Source organism: Triturus cristatus, chromosome 10, assembly GCF_964204655.1.
Source record: "Triturus cristatus chromosome 10, aTriCri1.1, whole genome shotgun sequence".
Taxonomy (NCBI): domain Eukaryota; kingdom Metazoa; phylum Chordata; class Amphibia; order Caudata; family Salamandridae; genus Triturus; species Triturus cristatus.
Genome location: NC_140593.1, coordinates 387251327 through 387264117, shown reverse-complemented (window position 1 = coordinate 387264117; position 12791 = coordinate 387251327). Strand labels below are relative to the sequence as shown.

General features: G+C 45.3%; 1 protein-coding gene across 1 annotated transcript in view; it reads right to left on the bottom strand.

Annotated features, from left to right (window-relative positions):
- Positions 1-2890: 2890 nt before the first annotated feature.
- HNRNPA2B1 (heterogeneous nuclear ribonucleoprotein A2/B1) overlaps positions 2891-12791 on the bottom strand; it is a 265052-nt gene continuing 255151 nt past the window's right edge. Inside the window, exon 11 of the mRNA XM_085631648.1 lies at positions 2891-3128. The gene's annotated coding sequence lies outside the window, so the exon portion shown is untranslated. The remainder of the gene's footprint in view (positions 3129-12791) is intronic.

Here is a 12791-nt window from a genome sequence, read left to right as displayed (position 1 = left end):
AAGTCAAATTTGATCTATTACGGAAAGGCTATTTTTGAAAAATCACTTTTTACCTGCATAAATCCATTAAGTGTTCCAACTGTCTGATGGCTCTCCTGTAGTGAGGTTTGAATTGCTCCCAGACCAGATACAAAGAGCCTTGGGTGTGAGGAGGTGCTGTACTTCCTTTGACATGATCGCCTGCATCCTTTGGGGGTGTTGTCCATCTCTCCACAGGATGGCCTATGGGCTGTGCCCAGGACCTTGGTGGACTTCAGAGGAAGGCTACCCTTTAGGAGGCAAATGTAGCTCACACCTAGGCCTGCCCCCTCTATTGTCCCTGAAATCAGGCTGGAACAATCCCTGCAGGAGGTGGAGCTGCCCCAGAACTGTTTTAGAGTGACCAAGGGGGAGGTGCTGCTCATTTCCGTAGCCACACTTCTGGGTGAGCATTGGCAGCTCGGACCCGAAAAAAGAAAGGTTCTTCCATATTGGATTTAGGATCCCACTGTGGCATTGTTATCAGCAGGGCACACAGTAAGTGTGCAAAATTGGGTAGGGTCACCCTTGGGAACTTTTACCTTATTGGTTAGGGAGTGGCCGGGAGTTTCCCCCATCCACAGGCGGGTGTCAGGCAAACATGCGACTACCACAATACCCTTTTCAGAACACTGCTGGACCTGAAGAAGATTTAGAAGAGGATTTCCCTGGTACCTGAAGACTGAACCTGCTTTCCATTGCTCGCAGTACCCCAAAAGCAACCCCAAACCTGTTTAAGCTATAGGGACAAAAGCAGCTTCAAGAGGCCTTTGCTACAGCTGCCCAGTTCCAAATGGACCTGCCCTGGACCTTGCTACTGGTCTCTGCTGAAGTGATTCTTGACCCCCCCCCCCCCCCCCCCAAGTGCTGTTCCCAAGGTCACTTGGCTGGTGGCAAAGTATATTCCTCCTGCATTACCCTATATCCCGGAGAACCTGCTGGAGACCAGGACCAACCTGCAGACGAAGATGCATTTCTACTGGGCCAGACTGTGCCGCAGCTCCCATTAGGTTCTTATACAGATATTAGTCCATGACGCACCCTCTTCGGTTCCCATCTGCAGCCGTGCCATTCTGCTGAAATTTGTGCTGAGAAACGGGTCCTAAACCTAATACAGGAAGCTTCACTGGCAGTGTTATCAACAGGGATCTGACAGGCACCGAAGACCTCGGTGGCCAGAGACTTCAACTTTTACAGCCTAAAAACAATGGCCTCCCCAAAACTCTGTCCCAATGCCGAAATCAGCTGATGTTAAGTCACTTCTCTAGACTCCAGTCTACTGTCTGGTTCCACTGAAGACTTTGGACACCCATAAAGTTCAAAGTGCAAAGGTAACTTTTTGACTGGGATGAACGTGGTCCTTGTACCTGACTCGCACTCCATCACGGTCAGCCTTAAAACTTACCCATGTCCCAATCAAGCACAACTAGAGGTTCACTGAAGCCAATTAACGTTTTATGTGCTATTTTTTTATTCAAACTTTACAAATTCATAATCCCTATTCTACGGATTGACTTTTTGTCTTTTGGTGTCCTTTCTTTATTAAAATATTCTCTATTTTTCTGACTTGGTTTGGGATGTGTCCTGAGTTGTATTTGGACTCTATTACTGTTTGAGTACAGCATAAATGAAGATTGCCGGTCTGTTCTGTGCCACTGCTACCAGGGGGTTGAGCTCAGAATCAATAAATACCCCAATTTCTTACAGGACCTAAAAACAGAAAAATCCTGTATGAAGTCAGAGTGATGTGTCCACTTTCAGTGGCTGGCAGCAGAAATCTTTAAGAAATAACAGGAACTCAAACTAACAGCATCAAATAAACAATTTTAACATGACTCCGATTTACGGGTCATTGGAAAGGGCCAGTCAACTTCAAAAGAAAGTCTGACTAGCAATAAGCTCATTGCCCACATTATAACTCTAGTAAACGCAAATTACAGTTCCCACCAAAAACATTTTATGCCAGGAATATGCAGATAAACAAGTTACTTATCTTCGGTAATGCCTTATCTAGTAGAGATTATGAATATCCGTAGATTCCTCACCTTTCAATTACCTCAGATGTCAGACAGGATTCAGAAGACTTTTCATGAGCAGTACCACTGTGCGCCGGTGGGTGGCGTAGGTCGGATCCACGTGGCGTTGTCTGCACCGGACATTATATCTGCATCACGTATATAGGCGCAAGTTCTTCGCTGTCACTTTACACAACTTTTCAAGCCAAAAGCATGGAGCCATGAAGAGCATGGACATTGGTGTGTCTATATTAGGGACGGGATCAGCAATGACCCTAGAGATCTGCCCGCAGAGTGGGGAGTATTGGTGGGTCGGTAAAGAATCTGCAGCTAGAAATAGTCTCTAACAGATAAGGCATTACCGAAGGTAAGTAACTGGTCCCTTTGAATAGATACCCAAGAAACAGCATCCCCAGTGCAGACAAATAAACTAAAAAAGTTATGCAGGACCAAACTGACAAAAATGCCCATACCTGCAGTCCTGACTGTCCAAGGAGTGATGTTTTGTAAACATGTGCAGGGAAGCCCACGTTGCTTCCTGGAAGATGTTCAGGACTGGAATGCCACATGCTAATGCAGTGGACGCAGCCTGAGCTCTGGTGGAATGATTAGCAGGGACCCAGTACTCTACAGTCAAAGGTGCATCAAAAGTCAGGCAAACAGTGGGGTCCAGGGTGGGTACTGCAACAGAAACCCACTTTCCTTCACAGATCCAGTCTGACACCTGGGGAAATTCAAAGGTAAGGCATCTGCAGCTAGAAGAAGCTTATCAGATACATTTCTTCATATTTACTTTGTAAAGGCAGTAGCTGCAATAAAAATTCCACTTTAAATATTTGAACGGACTGGCACAAAAATAAAAGCCACACTTTATATTTTATTAAAAAGTCAAGATCAATTTTGGTATGATACATACACATAAAAAGAATAGAAATAAATATTTCCCTATTAAAAAACAATTTCAACAGTGAGAAGATAATTGCGCAGCTAATTTTAGCCTTTGTTGAAACCATTTTCATCTTCCTGATAGAAGAAATAAATGTTCAGAAAGATAACTTCATAGTTCAGAAACCTGGATCCGATTTCAGCATCTATCTGAAAATAAACAAAGGCCTACATGAGTCAAGTTACCAATAACATGTTTAAAAACAATGCAGCATAAATATGGAAAAACTTTATGAATACCATAACATTTAGGGAAATGATGCATTGGAAAGGAAAATCCTATTTACCAGTATGCATCTGTTCTTGGCATGTAGAGCTGCAGATTTGTATGCTTTTGCATAGATCGCCATCTGGTGTTGGGCTCGGATGTTTGCACCTTGTTTTTGTCTTGGAAGAGGTCTTTGTAGTCACAAGGCAGGTGACTCCTCCTTAGGTCGACAGTGCGCATGGGCATCAACTCCATCCCCAGATTGTTTTTGCCACGCAGGGTTACGGTGGAGTAGTGAGAAGTACAAAGATCTCCATGTGTAATGTATCTAATTAAGATAATACTGGAACAGATAGAGGTATCCGGGGAGGCGTATACAAATCTGCAGTTCTACATGCCAAGAACAGATGCATACTGGTAAGTAGCATTTTCCGTTCGAGGAACATGAGCTGCAGATTGTATACTTTTGCATAGACTATACAGCAGTTACCTCCTTAGCAGTGGCTACCTGTATCTGTTGCAGTAGTTTGAAATAGTGTCTTTAATACTGCCTGCCCACACCAGCTTGTTGTTTTGCCTGCACGTCTACACAATAGTGTTTTGTGAAGGTGTGTTGTGTAGCCAAAGTTGCTGCTTTGCATATGTCATCTAGGGGAATGTTTTCCAAAAACGCCATAGAAGCCCCTAGTTTGCGTGTAGAATGAGCTCTAGGAGGAATGGTTAATGTGGGTTTGGCTTTGATGTAGCATATTTGTATGCATTTAACAACCCATCTTGCAATTCCTGCTTTGGATATTGGATTACCTTTATGAGGTGGGGAGAAAGCCACAGAGTTGTTTGGTTTTCCTTAAGGATTTTGTTCTCTCAATGTAGTAGAGTATTGCTCTTTTAACATCTAAGGTATATAGAGCTCGTTCTGCCACTGAGTCTGGTTGAGGGAAGAACACTGGAAGTTCAACAGACTGGTTTAGATGGAAGGCAGATACTAGTTTGGGTAGAAATTTTGGGTTACTCCTAAGAACCACTTTTTTATGATGGATTTGAAAAATTGTTCTAATACGGTTAATGCTTGGAGTTCACTAACTCTTCTGAGAGATGTGATAGCGATTAAAAAAGGTCACTTTCCAAGCTGTGGAGAGGCTCAAAAGGGGGACCCATGAGTCTGGTAAGGACCACGTTTAGGTTCCACACCAGAGAGGGTGGAACTCTTTGGCTTGGTGGAATTATCCTTTTAAGTCCTTCCATAAAAGCTTTAATAGCAGGAACTCGAAAGAAAGACAGGTTTAGTCTGTTTTGCAGATAGGCTGCTATGGCAGCTAGATGCAGCCTAATAGATGTATATGCTAGGTTACATTGTTATAGATGCAAGAGGTAACCAATGTTTTGAATGGACGCATCTAGTGGGTTGATGTTGTGTGTACAATAAATGACAAATCGTTTCCATTTTGCTGTATAGCATGCCCTGGTGGTAGGACATCTAGCCCAGTGTTTCCCAAACTGTGGTCCGGGGACCCCCAGGGGTCCCTGACACTTTCCCAGGGGGTCCGCAGGCAGCAGTTTAAAAAGCACTGCACTTGTATAATTAGCATTTTTCCAGAAACAATAAAAGTGTCAAGATAACACCAGTGATTAATGTACCTGCTGGAGAGAGATGAGAGTTTTGTCCTGTGGCAGCTTTGAGTTAGCTAATGTAGCACAGAGGGTTAATATGCCTATTGCAAAGAACGTGTACTGTGCATTTTAAATAACAGTACTTTGTGCATAGGCGAGTAGGATACTGCTTTTGTCACAAAGATTATTTTGTTACTGTGCAGTACATAAGTGACAATCGTAATCTAGCACAGTGACCTATAAACTGTCATCAAAGAGCTGCTTGCAAACTGCATGGTACAAGTTAGTAACTTATGTTTTTTCCCTGTCTTTCATTATCCCGCTGCTAAAAAAGTTTATTAGGGTGGAAATACATTTTTATTGTTAAAGTCAATGCTAATCACGGTCTTATGTTCTGAATCCCGAGTTTTGTGTGCTTCTCCAGACCAAGCACTCTTTAAAAATGCCTACCAGTGTAAATGACATGTGAATCCTACACCTTGTAGACCCCTTTGCCTTATGTAACATTTTCTATACACTGAATTACACTTACGATTAATTGTCTCTATATGTGTGTGATGAGTGCATGGGGCTGGGAGCAGGGAGATGTTGGCCACTGGTATCCCCTAACTTTGCTAGGAGTCAAATGACGATTGTTTGTTGGTTCATAGCATTCTTTGCTGGAGATTGTTCATTTTTGTTTACCTTCCTGGGTTTTCCGTATGCTTGGATTCAGGCTCAGGTAACTGCTTATCTCCGGATACACACGCTTGGTATGCAGGGTGCATTTTGGGATGGGGGGTTCCATTCGGGATATACGGCGCCCTTGCAAATTAAGCGCGGCACACGTAAAGGGTGCCCATGTTCGCCGCTATTATTTGCGGTATATATAGATCCATTCATTCGTAAACTGGAAGTAAATGATAGGATTCCCCCTATAATAGCTCAAGGTCAAGATTTTAAAACTTTAGCGTATGCAGATGACGTTGCTATAATGACCCCATCACCTGCAAGTGCTATAGCTGTAGTGGAATCTGAAGCCCTGGCATTCGGTCAGGTGTCAGGGTATGTGCTAAGTGGGCCTAAGACCTTGATAATTAAGATTGAGGGGGTAGTGTGCAACGATACACGAGTCGTTGACTCCGCTGTATACTTAGGGACACTCGGGGATCCCCTTGGAACACTGTTATAATTTGTAGGGGGGTCTGGCGGACGACTACTAGTCAACGGTGCTAGTCAACGGTACTAGTCAACGGACGCTAGTATCTTAGGGATCAATATTTCGGCGGACTTGGATAAGACTGTGGATAGAAACATCGAGCCTATAACATCCAAGGCCAAAAAGGATCTGGATAGAATGCATAACCTCCATCTCTCCTTAGTAGGGCGGTGTAACTCTCTAACCTCCATTGATGATTACGTGCCCTCCGCTCGGTCTCACTCTGAGGGTAGACCTCCTCTTGCAGTCGGAGGGGCAGGTTCTACACCCCCACCTCCAGAGCTTACACCTTCATGTCTGGAGATTGAATGGGGCAACCTGAATTCTTTTTCTCTCCAGCCAGATGTGGTAGATGTAATTTTGTCTGCCAGACGTCATTCCACCAAAATCTATCTATTCCTATAGGTGGTCTAAATTTGTGCTCTGGTGTGGGGAAAAGTCAATTGATCCTTTGAGGGCATGTTTATCTGACATTCTTCAGTTTTCCCTTACTCTTGCTCAGCAAGGTTTTGCTGTAGCCACTGTAAAGGGATATCTTTCAGCCTTGTCTGCATTCCTTTGTTTGCCGGATCAACCATCATTGTTCAAATCGCCTATTGTTTTACGATTTCTAAAGGGCCTTACAAACAAGATTCCTCCTACTCCTCAATGGGACTTAAATCTTGTCTTAACTTATCTGATGGGTTCTCCCTTCGAGCCCTTACACAAGTGTCCCTTGAGACTTGTCTTTCAAGACTGTTTTTCTCATTGCGATCACCTCGGCAAGGAGGGTAAGTGAGCTTCAAGCTCTGAGTTCAAAACCCCCGTTCTTGACCATTCATGCTGAAAGAATGGTCCTCAGAACCAGGGCTGCTTTTCTGCCTAAAGTGTTAACTCCCTTCCATATGGGGCAGTCCATTACCCTCCCTACCTTCCATCCTCCCCCTCACCCTTCCAAGGAGGAGGAGCGGCTTCACCGCTTGGACCCTAAGAGGGTGGTGAGCTTCTACCTTGACAGGACAAAAGACTTTCGAGTTGACGACCAGCTCTTCGTGGGCTTTGTTGGCTGCAGGAAAGGCAGAGCGGTGCACAAGCGCACCCTTTCCAGATGGATTGTCTTGTGCATCAAGATATGCTACTCTTTGGCTGGTAAGGAACCCCCAGAGGGTTTAAGGGCTCATTCTACTAGACCTAAGTCTTCCACTTCTGCTTTGTCTAGAGGTGTTCCTGTGGAGGACATTTGTAGGGCATCAACTTGGGCCTCCCTTCACACTTTCGCAAAGCATTACTGCTTGGATTCCGAGATGAGGAGGGACGGACATTTTGCTCGTTCCGTCCTTCAGGACTTTCTGGTATAGAAGGGTGGACACCCTCCTCCAGGAGTGGGACTGCTGTGGGAATCTTTTCACAAGGTGAGGAATCCACTGGCAGATGTATCCATCAGAAGAACAAGTTACTTACCTACGGTTACGCTTTTTCTGGTGGATACAGTATCTGCCTGTGGATTCCTCACTGACCCACCCGCCTCCCCGTTTTCCACCCTTGTATACCTACAATTCTAATGATGATGTTTCAAAATGTATTTGTTACTGTCAAAGGCATTGTGTTTCTTTTGCCTTCCTTTTTATTCTCCACACTGTCGAATTGTATATTATGTACTGTCTATACTGGGTATATATTGCTGTCAGTCCGTCTGTGTTCCTCGAAGGTACGGAAAAAAGGGCGGAACTGACGTCATCACGCCAACGAGGTCTTCTTATGGAGCCGGTGACGTCAGCGGAGTCGCGAGCGGAGCCGTGTCTCTGTGACGTAGTCTTCAACCTCATCGGCGTGGACTGCTAAAAAAGTTTCCGAATGTTGCTGGCGCAGGGGATATTCACAAGGTGAGGAATCACAAGGTGAGGAATACACAGGCAGATACTGTATCCGCCAGAAAAAGCGTTACCGAAGGTAAGTAACTTGTTCTTTTAGACCCTGCAGGACTTGTGAGAAGAAGAGGGTCCATGTGGATGACCAACACAAGGACTGCATCTACTGCCTTCATCCAGAGCATGTTGTTAAGGATTGTAGAATTTGCCGTACTTTCCCTCCTAAAACTCTGAGGGATAGGGAGGCAAGGCTTCTCTTATGGCTCAAATCTTCCTCGGCTGAGGAAGATAAGGCCTCAACTTCAAGCAAAAGGGCTAGATCACGAGACAGCTCTTCGAGTGAGGGAAGAAAACATAAGTCCTCCCATGCTGTTTCTGACCATTCACAGAGGTCCCCTAAACCTTCCTCTGGGTCAACGCTGTCTTTGCCCTCATGAGGAATCCACGAGGCCTTCAACTTCTAAAACTGTGATTAAAATCCAGCTTAAAACTCACTCGCTGGTTCCATCATCGACGGTTTCGGTCTCTTCTGCTGCCCCCTTGTCGACTGCTACCGTCTCGACAATGGCTATTTCTTCACCTATTGTCTAAGATCTACCAGAAACCTGCTCTTAAAGACTCGTCGACGAAGAGTTTGTCTAAAACACCGTAGACCACTATGTTGTCGTCGAGCTCATGGACAAAGGTACTTTCCTCTTTGAAATCTATCCCATCGACGTCAACGACAGTCCCGCTAATAACAGTCCCGTCGACAAAGAGCCCATCTACGACTGTCCCGTCGACGAAGAGCCCGTCGACAACGAAGAGCCTTGTCGAAGAAGTAGTCGACAACGAGATTATCAGTCTCGCAGCCATTACATTGAACGCCTATATCATATACTCATTGTCAGTTGAAAACGTACCAAAGGCAGGATTACAGTAAGGTATCTCCTCTATTGCCATCTCATATCTTGGAAACTTATGTCGAAGATGACGAAGATCCATCGGCATGGCTCACCACCCCTCTGAACTCAACATCAAGTGCCAAGAGGAGGATGATGAAGAATATCATGAGCATTATTATCAGGAAGATCTTGCTGTCCCATATCATAAACCTCCCAGAAGGGAGTCGTATCACAGAGAAATGAGTCATCTTCCCCCTACGCACATTCAAGATCTCCAAGCCATTCTGGCGGATTACCGTCAGAGGATTCCACCACAACAGCCTACTCCAAAATTTCCACCTCCGCCAACAGAGGTTCCTGATTCGTTACCTCAGACAGGGGTTCCTGCTTCGTCGCCTCACCCTCCTGGTTCATTGCCGCAAGGACATCATGAAACAACCTCTTCGGGGGAAGAGGTTGAATTACCTGATAAAGATTTTAGCATGGATCCTTGGGATGATTACGTCATACCAATGCCTTCTCCTCCCATGCCTAAGCCTTCGGATTCTCCCCGAGTACATCGGGGGTTTTCATTACTTGATGCAACGAGCGGCATCTAGATTTCAATTGCCATTTACTGTAGAGCACACAGATTGCTTTTTACATGATTTTAAAGAAGAATATAGGAAGGTCACAAGAGCAATTCCAATCATTGATTATATCTGGAATGAAGGAATTAAGATTATGAAAACGCTTGCTTCCATACCGGCGGTACTCCCTCGCATTGATAAAACATACCGTGCTCCTCCTGATACTTCATCTTGCTTGATTGGTCATGCCTGACCGGATTCGGTGATATCACAAGCTGCCCACCAAAGATCCAAAAATCCGGCTACGCCCATAACACCGCCTGACAAAGGACGACGGAGGCTAGACCATATAGGTAAAAAAAATTCCAGCATGGCGACAGCATCTATCAAAGCTTCAAATTCTCTGGCTATTCTCGGCCGTTATGACCGCCAGATGTGGTCAGATTTGAAGGAATTTCTTTACCTTATCCCCGAGGACCGTAATCAGGATGCAAGAAAGATACTTTTAGAAAGCGAACGAACCGCATCTGAGATCATAGATTGCGCTCTGGACATTGCAAACACAAGCTTTAGACAACTTGCTGGAGCTAAGGATGGCTTAAAGCCACGTCTTTTAGGCCAGAAGTACAGACTAAGATCTTAGACATGGCCTATGATGGGGAATCCTTATTCGGAAAGCATATTGATGAGGCCCTCCTTGCTATAAAAACGGACACTGATACTGCTAAATGGCTCGGCGCTCTACAATACAGGCGCGGATCATTCAGAGGTGCAAGGGGACGCGCTTTTGCTTCTATAGGAGGGTATCAAAATCAGCAAAATAGACTATATCAGACACATAATAGATAGCCTTACGGCCAATCATCTTACCGACAATCCTCTTCGTCTTGTTTCTCCCGTCAGGGTGGTCGAAGCGATCAAACAATCAAGGTCGCGAGACCAACAGGAAGCAATGATCTACGCAGGGCGCCAGTCATCATTCCCTCCCTCCCCGTGGGCACAAACATTTTATCTTTTGCTCGCAAGTGGCATCAGATCACTTCGGACCGATGGGTTCTCGGCTTAGAGAGCAAAGATCACACCTTGGAATTCATCAAACAGCAACCTACTACTCCGCCCAGGAGTCCCCCTCCCCCTCGTCTTCACTTATTGTTCAAAGAAGCTTTTAAGATACTTCGGAAGAATGCTATAGAAAAAGTCCCAGCGTCCCAAATAAGAGCCGGATTCTACTCTTGTTTCTTCCTCATCTAGAAGAAGTCAGGGGAGTGGCGTCCAATCCTAGATCTCCGCTAGCTCAACAAGTTCCTCAAAAAGCAACGCTTCCGGATGGTCACACTTTCCGAGGTGTTAAGCTGTCTAAACAAAGGGGATTTTATGGCTTCTCTAGATCTGGAGGATGCGTACTTTCACATCCCTATACACCCTTAGCATCGCAAATATCTACGATTCACAGTGGCTGGCGTCCACTATTAGTTCAAGGTGCTCCCATTCGGACTGAAATCAGCACCAAGAAACTTCACAAAAGGTCTGGCTCCAGTGGCAACGACATTGAGATCTCAAGGAATACAGGTTTTCCCGTACCTCGATGATTGGTTGCTCAAAGGTCCTTCGGAACAGTCAGTCAGCCAGTCACGCTCAACGCGAACAAGTCACAGCTGCGTCCTCTTCAAGTGATTCCTTTTCTGGGGGCGATGCTGGACACGATACAGTGCAAAGCGTTCTTGTCTAAAGACCGCCAGTTACGTCTTCAAAAATTGGCAATTTCAAAAAGAAAGTCAGTTTCGGTCCGGACGTTCGCTTCTCTTCTGGGGATGTGTTCATCTGCCATAAACCTCATACTTTTGGCACGGCTCAAAATGAGACCTCTTCAGGAGGAATTACACCTGCAATGGCAGCAAGCCGGAGGATCGTTCGACTCCATCAGGGTCACACCGCACATGATAGATTCTCTGCATTGGTGGACTCGGATAGGGAATTTGTCTCAAGGCCTCACTTTCCTACCAGCTACTCCAGATTTCGTTCTAACAACCGACGCTTCCATGGAGGGATGGGGAGGCCATCTGCAAGATTTACAGATTCAAGGAAAATGGTCCCAAGAATACAGACAACAGCATATCGACAGATTGGAGCTTCGCACCATCTTTCTTTCGCTGCAGACTTTCCTCCAGAGGATTGCGGGTTCCTCAATGCTGGTTCGTACCGACAATACGACTAGCATGTATTACATCAACAAACAAGGAGGAACAAAATCGCTGTCTCTTATCGCAGGAGACTCAGGATTTGTGGGAGTGGGTCACATTCCACAAGATAATCTTGAAAGCAGAACACGTCAAGGGGCTCCACAATACTCTGGCTGACGCGCTGAGCAGGTCTCTAGCGGGCTGTCACGAATGGGAACTGGAGCAGGTGGACAAAATCTTTCAAGTTTGTGGGAAACCAACACTGGATTTATTTGCAACAAGGGAAAACAGGAAATGCCAATATTACGTCAGCAGATTTCCTCAACAGGGATCAAGGGGGAATGCCCTGTCCATGCGATGGTCAGGGATTTGTGCATACGCTTTTCCCCCAGTCCCTTTGATTCCGAAAGTGCTCTGCAAAATGAAGATGGAGGGTTGCCGTCTCATCTCGATTGTACCCCGTTGGCCAAGGCAGTTCTAGTTTCAGGAACTGCTTCTATTATCCCAGGACAAACCTATTCGCCTGATTCAGAGACTCACAATGTTGTCAAGAGAAGGGGGTCAAATACTCCATCCGGATCCACAGTCGCTGCGCTTGCACGCATGGCTCCTGATTTCTTAGAATTCAAAGATCTTGACATCTCTCAAGACTGTTGTGAGATCTTGGCTAAGTCTCGTGCTCAGAGTACAGTCAAGACTTATCGTGTAAAGTGGAAGCGATTCCGTTAGTGGTGCGAGGTGAATAACGTCCACCCTGTTCAAGCGCCTGCTGAACAAATTCTTCCTTACTTATTGTCTGTGGCTAAATCTGGGCTTGTTTTTTCATCGATTAAGGTTCATCTCACTGCTCTCTCCAGATACGGAAAAAGTTCCAAACAGCCTTCTCTCTGTTCATCTTCGCTGATCAAGCTGTTTATGAAAGGACTTTTCTGAGCTTTCCCTCCAATAAGCGCACCTTCTTCAGAGTGGGAGTTAAATACTGTGTTGGCGCAATTAATGAGACCATTTGAGCCTATTCACAAGGCTGATCTCAAGTTTCTCACTTGGAAAGTTGCCATTCTGCTAGCCCTGACTCTGCACGAAGGGTTAGTGAGATCCAAGCCTTCACTGTCACAGAACCATTTTTGCATTTTACCAAGGATTACGTAACTCTTCGAACAAATCTTAGGTTCATTCCTAACGTTCCGTCTCTTTTTCACTTGAATGAACCAGTAAAGTTAAAGGTTTTCTTTCCGGATCCATCCACGCCAGCTGAGAGCTTTACATTCTCTTGATGTGAAGCGTTGTTTGAAATTCTACTTACAAAAGACCAAGGA